Raw genomic sequence first — 15,805 nt, forward strand, 5'->3', positions numbered from 1 at the left:
ACTTCATAAGCTTTATCTCATTTAAAACCCACAATAACCCTTTTTGTTGTTATTTAGTGGCTAAGTTATGTCCGACTGTTTGTGACCCCATGGACTGTAGCCTGTCAGGCTCCTCTGTCCATGGGATTCTTCAGGCGAGAATACTGAAGTGGTTTGCCATTTCCTACTCGAGAGGATCTTCCCTATCCAGAGATAATTAAACCCCTGACTCTTGAGTCTCCTGCATTGGCAGACGGATTATTTACCACTGCACCACCTGGGAAGCAAGGCAATGGACAGGTGGTTAAAACAACAGTCTGGACTAACAGTGAGACGGGGAGTGGAAAGATGAAGGACATGGATGCGATACATCTTTTCAAGGAAGAATTACCAGGACTTGAATTCTAACTAGTTAGAGAGAATAATGGAAAAACTGGAAACGGGGCCTACATGTTGGTGAGAAGGCTGCAAAAATTAGGTTTTTAATATAAGACTGCAGGGAGTGGATAGAGAGGGGAAGGCAATAGAGTCACAAAATGGAACTGCTGATGTTGAGTACTGAGACAGGTCACACTGTATCACACCACACAGTTCAGTTCCGTCACTCAGTTGTGTCCGACTCTTTGTGACCCCATGAATCGCAGCACGCCAGGCCTCCCTGTCCATCACCAATTCCCGGAGTTCACCCAGACTCACGTCCATCGAGTCAGTGATGCCATCCAGCCATCTCATCCTCTGTCGTCCCCTTCTCCTCCTGCCCCCAATCCCTCCCAGCATCAGAGTCTTTTCCAATGAGTCAACTCTTCTCATGAGGTGGCCAAAGTAACGGAGTTTCAGCTTTAGCATCATTCCTTCCAAAGAAATCCCAGGGCTGATCTCCTTCAGAATGGACTGGTTGGATCTCCTTGCAGTCCAAGGGACTCTTAAGAGTCTTCTCCAACACCACAGTTCAAAGGCATCAGTTCTTCGGCGTTCAGCCTTCTTCACAGTCCAACTCTCACATCCATACATGACCACAGGAATAACCATAGCCTTGACTAGATGGACCTTTGTTGGCAAAGTAATGTCTCTGCTTTTGAATATATCTAGGTTGGTCATAACTTTCCTTCCAAGGAGTAAGCGTCTTTTAATTTCATGGTTGCAGTCACCATCTGCAGTGATTTGGGAGCCCAAAAAAATAAAGTCTGACACTGTTTCCACTGTTTCCCAATCTATTTCCCAAAAGTGATGTGACCAGATGCCATGATCTTCGTTTTCTGAATGTTGAGCTTTAAGCCAACTTTTTCACTGTCCACTTTCACTTTCATCAAGAGGCTTTTTAGTTCCTTTTCACTTTCTGCCATAAGGGTGGCGTCATCTGCATATCTGAGGTTATTGATATTTCTCCCCGCAATCTTGATTCCAGCTTGTGTTTCTTCCAGTCCAGCATTTCTCATGATGTACTCTGCATATAAGTTAAACACATGTATACCTGTGGTGGATTCATTTTGATATTTGGCAAAACTAATACAATTATGTAAAGTTTAAAAATAAAATTAAAAAAAAAATAAGCAGGGTGACAATATACAGCCTTGATGAACTCCTTTTCCTATTTGGAACCAGTCTGTTGTTCCATGTCCAGTTCTAACTGTTGCTTCCTGACCTGCATACAGATTTCTCAAGAGGCAGATCTGGTGGTCTGGTATTCCCATCTCTTTCAGAATTTTCCACAGTTTATTGTGATCCACACAGTCAAAGGCTTTGGCATAGTCAATAAAGCAGAAATAGATGTTTTTCTGGAACTCTCTTGCTTTTTCCATGATCCAGCGGATGTTGGCACTTTGATCTCTGGTTCCTCTGCCTTTTCTAAAACCAGCTTGAACATCTGGAAGTTCACAGTTCACATATTGCTGAAGCCTGGCTTGGAGAATTTTGAGCATTACTTTACTAGCGTGTGAGATGAGTGCAATTGTGCGGTAGTTTGAGCATTCTTTGGCATTGCCTTTCTTTGAGATTGGAATGAAAACTGACCTTTTCCAGTCCTGTGGCTACTGCTGAGTTTTCCAAATTTGCTGGCATATTGAGTGCAGCACTCTCACAGCATCATCTTTCAGGATTTGCAATAGCTCAACTGGAATTCCATCACCTCCACTAGCTTTGTTCGTAGTGATGCTTTCTAAGGCCCACTTGACTTCACATTCCAGGATGTCTGGCTCTAGGTTAGTGATCACACACACCATCGTGATTATCTGGGTCGTGAAGATCTTTTTTGTACAGTTCTTCTGTGTATTCTTGCCATCTGTTCTTAATATCTTCTGCTTCTGTTAGGTCCATACCATTTCTGTCCTTTATCGTGCCCATCTTTGCATGAAATGTTCCCTTGGTATCTCTGATTTTCTTGAAGAGATCTCTAGTCTTTCCCATTCTGTTGTTTTCCTCCTTTTCTTTGCATTGATCACTGAAGAAGGCTTTCTTATCTCTTCTTGCTATTCTTTGGAACTCTGCATTCAGATGCTTATATCTGTCCTTTTCTCCTTTGCTTTTCGCTTCTCTTCTTTTCATAGCTATTTGTAAGGCCTCCCAGATAGCCATTTTGCTTTTTTGCATTTCTTTTCCATGGGAATGGTCTTCATCCCTGTCTCCTGTACAATGTCACAAACCTCATTCCATAGTTCATCAGGCACTCTATCAGATCTAGGCCGTTAAATCTATTTCTGACTTCCACTGTATAATCATAAGGGATTTGATTTAGGTCATACCTGTATGGTCTAGTGGTTTTCCCTATTTTCTTCAATTTCAGTCTGAATTTGGCAATAAGGAGTTCATGATCTGAGCCACAGTCAGCTCCTGGTCTTGTTTTTGCTGACTGTATAGAGCTTCTCCATCTTTGGCTGCAAAGAATATAATCAATCTGATTTCGGTGTTGACCATCTGGTGATGTCCATGTGTAGAGTCTTCTCTTATGTTGTTGGAAGAGGGTGTTTATTATGATCAGTGCATTTTCTTGACTCTGCTAATCCCATAAGGAATCTCCTTTCAGAGCTTTATGGTGGGTCATATCACTATGGCAGTCATGATTATCTTAGCACTTACTATTTTATGATTTCTAAAAATATTTTTTTTTCATGTTTTTAATCACTCTTTGGCCATTCAATTCAAACTTTCATTCCCACTGATTTCCTGATGGCATGTTTCCAACTGTTTGAAAACAACTGCAATTAATGGGATTTTTGCTTCAATGGAATACTTAGGCTATCACAAATTTTTCTGTCAATATATTAGCTATACTAGTGGATTTCGAGCTTTTTGTTTTTTTGACACAATGTATCTTTAAAAAATTACCTCACAATCCAGTACACACATTTTTATACAATTGTTTAGCCCACTAAAATAAAATGGTACTAAAAACAATACTTCTGATATTTCAATTCCATCCCATTTAAAAATGCTGACTAGATGCAGACTTACATATAGATTGGATAAACAAGAAGAGCATACTGTATAGCACAGGAACTATTTCAATATCCTATAATAAACCATAATGGAAAAGGATATGAAAAAGAATATATGTGTGTGTGTGTGTGTGTGTGTGTATTCTTATATTGTTGTTGTTGTTGTTCAGTTGCTAAGTTGTGTCCAACTCTGTGACTCCGTGAACTGCAGCACACCAGGCAGGCTTCTCTGTCCATCACTATCTCTTGGAGTTTCCTCAAACCCATGTCCCTTGAATGGGTGATGTCATCCAACTATCTCATCCTCTGTTGCCCTCTTCTCTTCTTGCCCTCAATTTTTTCCAGCATCAGGGTCTTTTCCAATGAGTCAACTCTTCTCATCAGGTGGCCAAAGTATTGGAGCTTCAGCTTCACATCAATCCTTCCAATGAATATTCAGGGTTGATTTCCTTTAGGGTTGACTGGTTTGATCTTGCTGTCCAAGGGACTCTCAAGAGTCTTCTCCAACATCACAGTGTCAAAGTGTCAATTCTTTGGTGCTCAGCCTTCTTTATGGTGCAACTCTCACATCCATACATGACTACTGAAAAAAATATAGCTTTTACTATATGGATCTTTGTTGGTAAAGTGATGTCTCTGCTTTTTAAAACACCGTCTAGGTTTGACATAGCTATTCTTCCAAGGGGCAAGCATCTTTTACTTTTGTGGCTGTAGTCACCATTTGCATTGATTTTGGAGCTCAGGAAAATGAAATCTGACACTGTTTCCACATTTTCCCCATCTATTTTCCATGAAGTGATAGGACTGGATGCCATGATCTTAGTTTTTTGAATATTTAATTTTAAGCCAATATATATATATTATTCGGAGAAGGCAATGGCACTCCACTCTGGTACTTTTGCCTGGAAAATCCCATGGATGGAGGAGCCTGGTGGGCTGTAGTCCATGGGGTCGTTAAGAATCAGACACGACTGAGTGACTTTGCTTTCACTTTTCACTTTCATGCATTGGAGAAGGAAATGGCAACCCACTCCAGTGTTCCTGCCTGGAGAGTCCCAGGGACAGGGGAGCCTGGTGGGCTGCCGTCTCTGGGGTTGCACAGAGTCGGACACGACTGAAGCGACTTAGGATAGCATAGCATAGCATATATATTATAATATATATATATATATGAAGTATTATATACATAAAACTAAATCATACACCAAAAACACAATGTTGTAAAGCAACTATGTGTCAATAAAATACATTTTTAAAAAGTGTTGACTAAAATCCATCAAATTTATATCTATAGTGACCCAAAGATTGAAAAACAGACAGCTTAACTGAGAGCTTCAAATAACAGGTAACCAGGTGGTCATCTTGGGCCTCTGGTGCCCACACAGAATCTAACATGTAAAGCTTTAGAAATGTTGCAAATAGGAAAGAGGGAAGGAATCACATCTTTTGGGTAGATCCTCCATTTTTCTTAAAAAAGATTTGGTAAATTCATTGCATGACTATCTCAGTTTATGCCATCTGCAAACTTAGTAAATTTGTCCCCAAGTCCCAGACAATCCCAACTGTAGCATTAAATCCAACAGCCACAACAAATAGGAGTTTAAAATCATCTGAACTTCATGGACAGGCAATAGGAGCTATAGATGTAGCCAGAGGAGCTTCAGTTGCTATGGCAAGCACTGTGTCATGGTGACTTCTACATTTTCCAGGATGGGGACAGGCAACCTCTGTGTATGTATGTATGTGTGTGTGTGTGTGTGTGTGCACGCTCAGTGTGTACAATCACACATGGGTATGGGGGGAATGGAAGCAACTTTAGAGTAAAGCAGTGCCTTTGCCTGAGAAGAGAACTCAAATAGAAGACAGGTTTGGCCCTGTGACTTGAATAATAGAACAAATGCTGGATCTCTAATTTTAAAGCTTTACCAAGGATGTCTACATTTTATTATTCAAGATATTCTAATCAATAATAAAATAGTAGCATCCTGCCTAGAGCCAGCAGCCACTCAATGCCAGGCTGAGTCAGCACATTCTTGATCCTGATTGTATTTGAGTAATTTTGGTATCAGGAAAAAAGGAATCAAATCAGAGATAAAAGACAATAGGATAGCTTTCTTCTTCCTTCTTGAGAACAGATTTGGATTCCCCGACAGTTGTACTAGATCTGCTCTGGCAGTCCTGTGCTCCTGCTGACATTTGAGAACTGTGTCCATCCTTGGAGGAGGAGCACAAAGTAGCCCTCCTTCCTCCTCACTCATTTCCTGCCAGCCCTGCAAAGAGATCTAGGAAAAGTAATTGTGCAATCCCTTACTCGGCTGTTTATTTCTTCCTTAGTGAAATAGACCTTTGTCTGTCTCCCTGTCCACGTCAACAGGAATAACAAACTGTAATGTTGTCACCGTAATACAATCTGGGTCCTGCCAACACATTTCATAAAAAAAAAAAGGGAAAATCAAAACCCCAACCTGCTTAACTGATCTTAACAGTGGGTCAGTTTCATGTGGAGCTCTCAGTTCCATAATGTCTACAATTAACCTAGGCCAGGCAGACTTAATTTTAAGGGAAGGTTCTCTGAGCCTTACCTGTCTCAAGGGGCTTGAATCCAGGAAATTCTTGCTTAAAAAAAGAATTACCTGTCTCAGAGCTCAGAGCTATTTTATCCCTCTGCCATATAGCAAATAATAGAGTATTTTTGATACTAACAATGAATTTAGTAACCATTCTCTCATATTTATTGATCACCTACTATATATTAGGTATAATCATGTATAATTATACTTTAAACAATTCTTACGCCTTGTATTTATTCTACCGTCTATGTACTGATTTTTTAAAAATTGATTTAAAACATTTTATTCAAGTGTGATTGACTTACAACATTTTATTAGATTCAAGTATATGATATAGTGATTCAATTATTTTTATAGCTTATACACCATACAATGTTATTGTGATATTACTGACTATATCTCCTGTGCAGTACATTACATCCCCAGGACTTTTTTATTTTAGAACTGGTAGTTTGTACCTCTTAATTCCCTTCGCCTATTTTGCCCATCCTCTGAACCCCTTAGCCTCAGAGAGCAACCCATCAGTTTGTTCTATTTGTCTGTTTCCGTTTTCTTACATTTGTTTAATCTTTTAGATTCCACATATAAATTAAAATATACACTGATCTTTAGGTTCCTTTCAGAATATTTATTTTAATTAAATTATTATAGGTTTGCTAATGATATTCTGGAGAAGGCAATGGCAACCCACTCCAGTACTCTTGCCTGGAAAATCCCATGGATGGAGGGGCCTGGTGGGCTGCAGTCCCTGGGGTCGCTAAGTCGGACACAACTGAGCAACTTCACTTTCACTTTTCACTTTCATGCATTGGAGAAGGAAATGGCAACCCACTCCAGTGTTCTTGCCTGGAGAATCCCAGGGACGGGGGAGCCTGGTGGGCTGTCGTCTATGGGGTCGCACAGAGTCGGACACGACTGAAGCGACTTAGCAGCAGCAGCAGCAATGATATTCTAATTCACATTTTAATGTAACCTGTCCTGCCCTGTCTTAATTAGAGATTCATTTCATTAATTACTGTTGCACTTACATTTCTGTTATTGCTTAGAATTTGGATTTTCCTTTTCCTTATTATTTATACATGAAGAAAGACTAGCTGAAAATGATACCCTCAGTAGGTAGTTTCTTTTTAAAAAAGTTTATGCAATAGAAAGAGATATATTGATATAATGTCCTTCTTATAAAAACATGTAAAAATGGCATGATGGGCTATGGGTGAATGATGAGGAAAAGGATAGAAGTGGGGTAAAAGGAAAAAGAGAAATTAATTATTTGATTAACTAACAAGACAGAGTCCTTTAAAGACCAATGCTCATAAATTAAAATGAGTTGAGAGCTAAGATTAATTCAACTATCACTAATAACTGTAACTTAATTTTAGAATATATAATATTTAAAGGATAAATTTTTCTAATCTTCAGAAATACTATTAAAATTTTTTAAATTCAGATTTTATTTTTTTAGAGTAGTTTAAGGTTTATAGCAGACTGAGAAGAAGATATAGAGATTTGTTTTATATACCTCTGTCCCCATGCATTCGTAAAGTCCCCCACCATCAACATTCCCCGACAGAGTGGAGTGGCATGTTTGTTATAATCAGTGAACCTTCATGTGCATATCATCCAATGTCTCTAGTTTACATTAGGGCTCATTCTTGGTGTTGTATATTCTGTGGGTTTTTACAAATGTATAATGACATGTTTCTATCATAAGGGGAACCACACAGAGTTGTTTCAGTGTTCTGTTTCACTCTGTGCTCCATCTGTTCATTCCTCCCTTCCCAGCCCTTCTTTTTTAGTATATGTGCTGCAGAAGCAAGCACCCTCCCTGTCCTTCTAACCCCTGGAAAACACTCATCTTTTTATTGTCTCCACAGTTTTGCCTTTTCCAGAATGTCACATAGTTGGAATTTTAAAGTATGTAGACTTTTCAGATTGGCTTCTTTCATTTAGCAATATGTATTTAAGGTTCTTCCAAGTATTTTCATTTCTTCTTAGCACTGAATAATATTCCATTGTCCAGATAAACCATTACATTCACCTACTGAAAGATGTGCTGGTTGCTTCCAAGTTTGGGTAATTATGAATAAAGCTGCTATAAGCATCCATGTGGAGGTGTGTTTTCAACTTATTTGAGTAAATACCAAAGAGTGCAACTGCTGGATTGTATGTTAGGAGTATGTTTAATTTTGTTAAGAAATTGCCCAAACTATCTTCCAAAGTGGTTGTACCTTTTTGCATTCCACCAACAACTGAATGACTTCCCTTTCATTTTTCACTTTCATGCATTGGAGAAGGAAATGGCAACCCACTCCAGTGTTCTTGCCTGGAGAATCCCAGGGGCAGGGGAGCGTGGTGGGCTGCCGTCTATGGAGTCACACAGAGTTGGACATGATTGAAGTGACTTAGCAGCAGCAGTAGCAGCAGCAATGAATGAGAGTTCTTATTCTACATCCTCACCAGCCTTTGGTGTTATTTTGATTTTTTGGATTTTAGTCATTCTAAATGATGTGTAATGGCATCTGGTTGTTGTTTTAATTTGCTTTTCTCTAATGAAGTATGATGTGGAGCAGCTTCTCATACGCTTATCTGCTCTTTGTATATTTTCTTTGGTGAAGTGTCTCTTAAAGATTTTTGGCCCATTTTAAAATCAGATTGTTTGTTTCCTCATTGAATTTTAAGAGTTCTTTGTATATTTTGAGTTAACAGTCATTTTCCAGATATGTCTTTTAAAAATATTTTCTCCCAGTCTATAGTTGGTCTTCTCATTCTCTTGGCATCATCTTTCGTAGAGCATACGTTTTTAATTTAAATGAAGTTCAGTTTATCAATTCTTTCTTTCATGGATTGTGCCTTTCGTGTCGTATCTAAAAGGTCATCACCATACCCAAGGTCATCTGAGTTTTCTCCTCTGTGATTTTCTAGTTTAATAGTTTCACATTTTGCATTTAGGTTTATGATCCACCATTTTGAATTAGTTTTTGTGAAGGGTGCAAGGTCTGTTTCTGGACTAATTTTTTGCTTCAGTTCAGTTCAGTTCAGTCGCTCAGTCGTGTCTGACTCTTTGTGACCCCATGAATCGCAGCACGCCAGGCCTCCCTGTCCATCACCAATTCCTGGAGTTCACCCAGACTCACGTCCATCGAGTCAGTGATGCCATCCAGCCATCTCATCTTCTGTCGTCCCCATCTTCTCCTGTCCCAATCCCTCCCGGCATCAGAATCTTTTCCAATGAATCAACTCTTCGAATGAGGTGGCCAAAGTAATGGAGTTTCAGCTTTAGCATCATTCCTTCCAAAGAAATCCCAGGGCTGATTTCCTTCAGAATGGACTGGTTGGATCTCCTTGCAGTCCAAGGGACTCTCAAGAGTCTTCTCCAACACCACAGTTCAAAAGCATCAATTCTTCGGCCCTCAGCCTTCTTCACAGTCCAACTCTCACATCCATATATGACCACTGGAAAAACCATAGCCTTGACTAGACGGACCTTTGTTGGCAAAGTACTGTCTCTGCTTTTGAATATGCTATCTAGGTTGGTCATAACTTTCCTTCCAAGGAGTAAGCGTCTTTTAATTTCATGGCTGTAGTCACCATCTGCAGTGATTTTGGATTACCTTTGCTCTTTTCTTGATGATCAGTTGACTATATTTATATGGGCCAAAATCTGAACTCTGATGACATTTTATTACTCTATTGATTTATTTGTCTGTTCTTTAACCAAGATCAGACTGCCTTGATTATTGTACCTATATAGGAAGCCATGAAGTTTGGTAGCATCAGTCCTTCAATTTTGTTCTTCTTTAATATTGTGTTGGCTATTCTAGGTATTTTGCCTCTCCACATAAACTTTAGAATCAGTTTGGCAAGATCACAAAATAACGCTGAGATTTCAATTGGTGTTGCATTAAATTTATAAATCAAGTTGGGAAGAACTCGCATTTTGCCATTTTTGAATCTTCCTATCCTAGAACATGGAAATATCTCTTCATTTGATTTCATTCACCAGAGTCTTATAGCTTTCCTCATAAAGTTTCTACCTATTTTGTTAAATTTATACTCAAGTATTTCATTTGGGGGAGGCTAATATAAATGGTGGTTAGTTTCCTTTGATAAACTCGACATTGCTGTTATGTTTCTCTATAGAAATAACAAGTAATCTGGTACACATGAGAAGTACATCCTCCCCTCACTCACCCCAAAGCCTCTGAAAGTAAAAGAGAAGAAACATAAATGTACTAGAAAATAATGTGAATTCTTCGTAATATGCAAAGAAATGGGGAAAGACCAGTCACAGATTATTATTATTATTGTTGTCAGGCGAATTGTCATTGTTTCCTAGCCTCTTCTCTGCGATCCCTATGATAGGAAGTCAAAGGTATCTTTGATGGATCATTTCTCCCACCTTCATTTGTCGAGTGGATATGTTAGCTGGGAGATGCTCTGCCTGCCAAGAATCTAGCAGCAGGAGTTGTGCTCCTGCAACTTCAGTTTGAACATATACTTAATATTCCCATAATGGGTAGAGGGAAGATATACTCTTAAAATGATAGCATATAAGAATACATGTCAAAAGTAAGGCTGGATATGATAATGTAAGACCAGATACTATAAATCTCCTAGACAAAACATAGGCAGAACATTTTTTGATATAAACTGCAGCAACATTTTTTGGATTCATCTCCTAGAGTAATAGAAATAAAAGCAAAAATAAACAAATATGACCTAATCAAATGTAAAAGCTTTTGAACAGCAAAGGAAACCATAAACAAAACAGGGCAACCTACAGAATGGGAAAAATATCTGCAATTGATGTGATTGACAAGGGATTCATTTCAAAAATATACAAACAACTCATATAGCCCCATATCAAGAAAACAAACAACCCAATCAAAAAAATGGGCAGATTTCAACAGACATTTCTCCAAAGAAGACATAGATGTCAAATAGTCACATGAAAAGGTTCTCAACATTGCTGATCATTAGAGCAACGCAAATCAAAACTACAGGAGATATCACTTCACACCACTCAGAACGGCCATTATCAAAAAATCTACAAATAATAAATGCTGGAGAGGGTGTGGAGAAGAGGGAACCATCCTACGCTGTTGGTGGGAATGCAAACTGGTGCTACTACTATGGAGGACAGTCTGGAGCTTCCTTAAGAAGCTAAAAATTGAGTTGCCATATAATCCAGGAATCCCACTCCTGGGCATATATCAAAAAAAAAAAAAAAAAGAACTAATTCAAAAAGATACATGTACTCAAGTGTTCATAGCAGCACTATTTACAATAGTCAAGACATAGAAGCAACCTGTGTTCATCAACAGATAAATGGACAAAGAAGATACATGGTGTATATACATACATAGAGATGTGATATACATATATATCATACTGTGTTTTTTTTTTCCCCTGAGAAAAACCCAAACAAACCTCCTGGCCAACTTGCAATATGTGCCAAAGTGCAATATATGCCACTTGCAACAATATGGATGGACCTAGAGGTTATCATACTAAGTGCAGTAAATCAGACAGAGAAAGACAAATATCATACGATCTCACTTACATGTGAAATTTAAAAAGATGATACAAACAAACTTATTTACAGAATAGAAATAGACTCACAGACACAGAAAACAAACTTATAGTTACTAAAGAAAAAAGGGGGGCAGGGAGGGATAAATTAGGAGTTTGGGATTGACAGATACAGACTGTTATACATAAAGTAGATAAACAAGAAGGATACTGTATCACACAGGGAAATATATTCAATATCATGTAATAATCTATAATGGAAAGAAATCTAAAAAAGAATACATATATGTGTATATGTATAACTGAATCATTTTTTTTAAAAGAAAAAAAGTATGTGTCAAATATGCTTGTTTGGGGGCTTCCCTGGTAGCTCAGCTGCTAAAGAATCCACTTGCAGTGCAGGAGCTGCTGCTACTGCTAAGTCACTTCAGTCACATCCGACTCTGTGCGATCCCATAGACGGCAGCCCACCAGGCTCCTCTGTCCCTGGGATTCTCCAGGCAAGAATACTGGAGTGGGTTGCCATTTCCTTATCCAATACATGAAAGTGAAAGTGAAGTCACTCAGTCGTGTCTGACTCTTCTCAACTGGGATTTTCCAGGCAGGCGTACTGGAGTGGGTTGCCATTTCCTTCTCCAGCAATGCAGGAGGCCCTGGTTCAACTCCTGGGTCGGGAAGATCCCCTGGAGAAGGGATAGGCTACTCACTCCAGTATTCTAGTGCTTCCTTGGTGGCTCAGACAGTAAAGAATCCACCTGCAATGCTGGAGACCTGAGTTGGATCCCTGGGTTGGGAAGATCTCCTGAAGAAGGGTATGACATCCCACTCCATGAACTGAGAAGCCTGGCGGGCTGTTGTCCATGGGGTCACAGAGAGCTGGACATGACTGAGTGACTAAGCACACACACATGCTTGTTTGGGCAGACCTAAACATAACACTTTTTAAATATCTTTTTTCCTTTTCAGCAGTTCATTCTGATTCATTAGCTTCTCACACATTTTGGGAAGGGCCTTCAGCCCAAACAAAGAATTTTTCTCCCAGAACCTTTAAAGTTGGGGAGTATTTTGACCTCAGAAGTGTCCATTCTCCATAACAGTGGCTTTTGAGATCACAGCTGAATTCTCAAAATGTTTTAGGAATTTTAGATTCCAGCCTAAATGGTGAAGAAAGTGGCCACTGTTCCCTCTTTTTGTGGGCTGACCTTTCAGGAGAAGTGGCAGATTCTGCCCTTGTGGGGTCTGTGTCTAGGTGGGAGGCAAGATGATCTCAGGGAAAGGCATGAGAGACCTGCAAAAGCAGAACACCTGTCCCCAAGGAACAGTGTGCAGTCTACACACTGTGCACTCCAGGAGAGAGGCGAGGAGCCCCAGGGAGCACAGGCTGAACTCTTCTGCTTCGGAACCACTGTGCTTCCTCGTGCAGATACTGTTCTGTGCGGCTGCCTGCCCTTCACTGCTCCACCTGTCAGATCTTCGACTTGGCTTTTCCCCTTTTGTCATGGGACCTTGGAGAGTCAGTCCACAATGGTGACCTTCTGGTTACTTGTCTGCGGTAATCAGACAAGAAAAAATTGTCATGTTTGTTTGCTGGGCCATCTGCTGGGCCTTAGTCATTTCAAATTCCCTTTTTCCATCCTCTGTCCTTGGGTTCTGAGGCTCCTGGATATATAATATTTTCTTGTCACTAGTTGCTCATGATTGACTCATAAGCCTTCATCCCTGCATTCCACCCAGCCTCATGCTGTCATCACTGCTGACCCTGACATATGCGAATCCAAAACACTTTCTGGCTTCATCTTAGTTTACCTCTTAGCCAGGTTCAACACATGAAGGTTTCTTCTCTGAGATGTGTGTCTCTTTTAGCCTCTATGACCCACAGTTTATTTGGTTTTCTTCTGTGTTTTGGTCTAGACTGCCTTGGGTAGCTTTTTTTCCTTAGTTCTAACTGCCAGAGTTTGTTAGATTTATTCCTTGGCTTTTTTCACTATCCCCTATTTTCCTTTAAAGGAGATCTTAATCCCATCGCTTTATCAGCCTCCTTATCTTTGCTGCAATATTGCTGTTTAACAAACTACCCTAGAATTCAATGTCAGATAGCCATGAGCATTTTCTGCCTGAGGAAACTGAGACTCAGAAATACTACCTTCTTATAGGGGACATGAGTGACATAAGCCTCCAAATCTGATGCTCCGGCCACTGCATTTTCTATGTATTATGAACTTAGAAAGGAACTATCATATCCATCTCATTTCTATCAATAGACAATGTGGAGTTATCACATTTCAAAATAATTTTTAAAAATTCACCCATATTTGTTCTCTAAAATTCTGTACAAATATGCCATTAGTGTCTCTTGCTAACCTCCTTTATCTGATACTTAAATGAGAACTTTCACCTCTCTAAACCATGGTAGTGGTCAATCCCTATGAAAGTATTAATTACATGAGATATTCAAGTTTAGTATACTATCATATAATGTTACCCACTTGGAATGAAGGAGGTATCCATAAAGATTCCTTGGTGGCACACAGAAACAGATGATCCGGACTAGCTTACAGAGAAGGGGAATTTATCAGAAAAGTAATAACAAACACCTAGAGCATCTGCTTTGAGTAGAGACCATTCTAAGCATTAAAATCATCAATTCCTAGAGAACCCTGTATATAGGCATCATCACTAGTCTCACAGATGTGGAAACCAAGGCACAGAGAAGTTAAATGGTAACATGCTCCAAATCACACAGTTAGAGTGTGGCTAGTCTGGATTTGAACCCAGGCCATGTGGTTCCCAGAGTTTGGCACTATAGCCTATCAAAAGACACAGGGTAGCCGTAGAATGGAAGAGAAAGCTACAGAAGTAGGGTAGAAGAGGAAGAAACCAGGGTATGGGAAAAAACTGTCACTGGGATAAGTTATTTCTAATCACCCCCACTGACATCTCCCAAACCCCTGCCTGCATCAATTAAATGCTCCAGATGCAAAGCCCAAGGAGAGAGGCATAACTGACCTTGCCTGGAGGAGGATAGGTCCCCTCATGTGATAGTTCTAAGGTTTGGGAAAGGTAGCCAGCAAAACATGCCCATTTCATGGAGAATGAAAGATTTTTATTCATATAACACAATGACCACATAGCAGCTCTCCGAGAGAGCCCAGAACTGCCTTAAGAACATGCCCTCATAGACTTCTTTATTTGGGAGAGATGTCCCTACTCATTTCCCACCTTCCACCTCTGCCCCAAGGCCACTCCGTAGACCTCATATTCTCCCATTTGAATTGAATCACAGCTTGTTTAAATCTCCATCAGGGGAAAACTCTTCCCTAACCCCATGGAGCTACTGATTCCACCAGAGCTCTGATTCCTCACAATCCACCATCTTGAAATGACAGTCCACGATCCCGACATACCTCCCTTCCTGTAGAGTCACTTCCAGATCACCATGGTCTTTTTTCTTCCTCTGACATTCCTGTCATTCCACCAACACTGCCCTTGCTAAAACCACCAATGATTGTATTTTGCCAAAACAAACACTTTTCTCTCCTTATCTTTGTAGACTTCTCAGCAGCACTGACAGTCTGAACACCTTGTCCTTCTGGAAGCTCTCTTATCTCACAGATATGAGAGTTTTTTCCTCTTTTCTATAGAAGTCTCCTTCATAATGCAGTCTTTGACTTTTTTTTTTTTTTTTCTCAGTTAATTTCCTAAATGTTGGCATTTCCCAGAACTTCTGCTTGTCTCACTTTTTACTTTCAACTTGAGGGGCACCATTACTTATATGTTCATGAATCTCAAATCTCAAGCCAGAATTGTCAGTCAGTCTCCAAAACAGCAGCCCTCCACTTAGAAGTGTTATTACCTCAAGTAGGTTCAAATGCTAACACACCTTGATCTCTAATCATGTTCCTTCTTCTCAATTAGCTAAGCGAATGTCACCTCCATCTCCTCACATAGAGCCAGAAACTTCAAAGCCACTCTTGTCTCTCTGTTCTTCTCCCTCACACACAACTAGCCACCATGTCTTAGAGATTCTTCTTTTTAAATATCTCCTTTATCGACCACTTTCTCTTGAGTCTCCCTACTGCTGATGTGATGTAGGCACTTATCACTTCTTGCCAGAATTATTTCAAGGACTTCCTATATAATCTCTCTATCTCCAATCTGTACCTTCTTCTATTCTCCACACTGCTGCCAGAAAGATTTTTCTAAAATGCAAATATAATCATGTAACTTCCAGAATTAAAATCCTTCTGTGACACCCACACATTCCATGAGGAAATTCAAATTCCTGAGCTTGGC

The 15,805-nt window shown here is 39.7% G+C and overlaps 1 protein-coding gene and 1 long non-coding RNA gene across 3 annotated transcripts in view; one reads left to right on the forward strand and one right to left on the reverse strand.

Annotated features, from left to right (window-relative positions):
* Positions 1–15,805, reverse strand: part of GPRIN3 (GPRIN family member 3) — a 77,356-nt gene that overhangs the window by 31,021 nt on the left and 30,530 nt on the right. The gene's annotated exons all lie outside the window — the stretch shown is intronic.
* LOC147370954 (uncharacterized) overlaps positions 1–15,805 on the forward strand; it is a 55,410-nt gene that overhangs the window by 10,535 nt on the left and 29,070 nt on the right. The window lies entirely within an intron of this gene.

This window comes from Bos grunniens, chromosome 6, assembly GCF_055505025.1.
Source record: "Bos grunniens cultivar Pamir isolate PY7600 chromosome 6, Bosgru_T2T1.0, whole genome shotgun sequence".
Classification (NCBI taxonomy): Eukaryota; Metazoa; Chordata; class Mammalia; order Artiodactyla; family Bovidae; genus Bos; species Bos grunniens.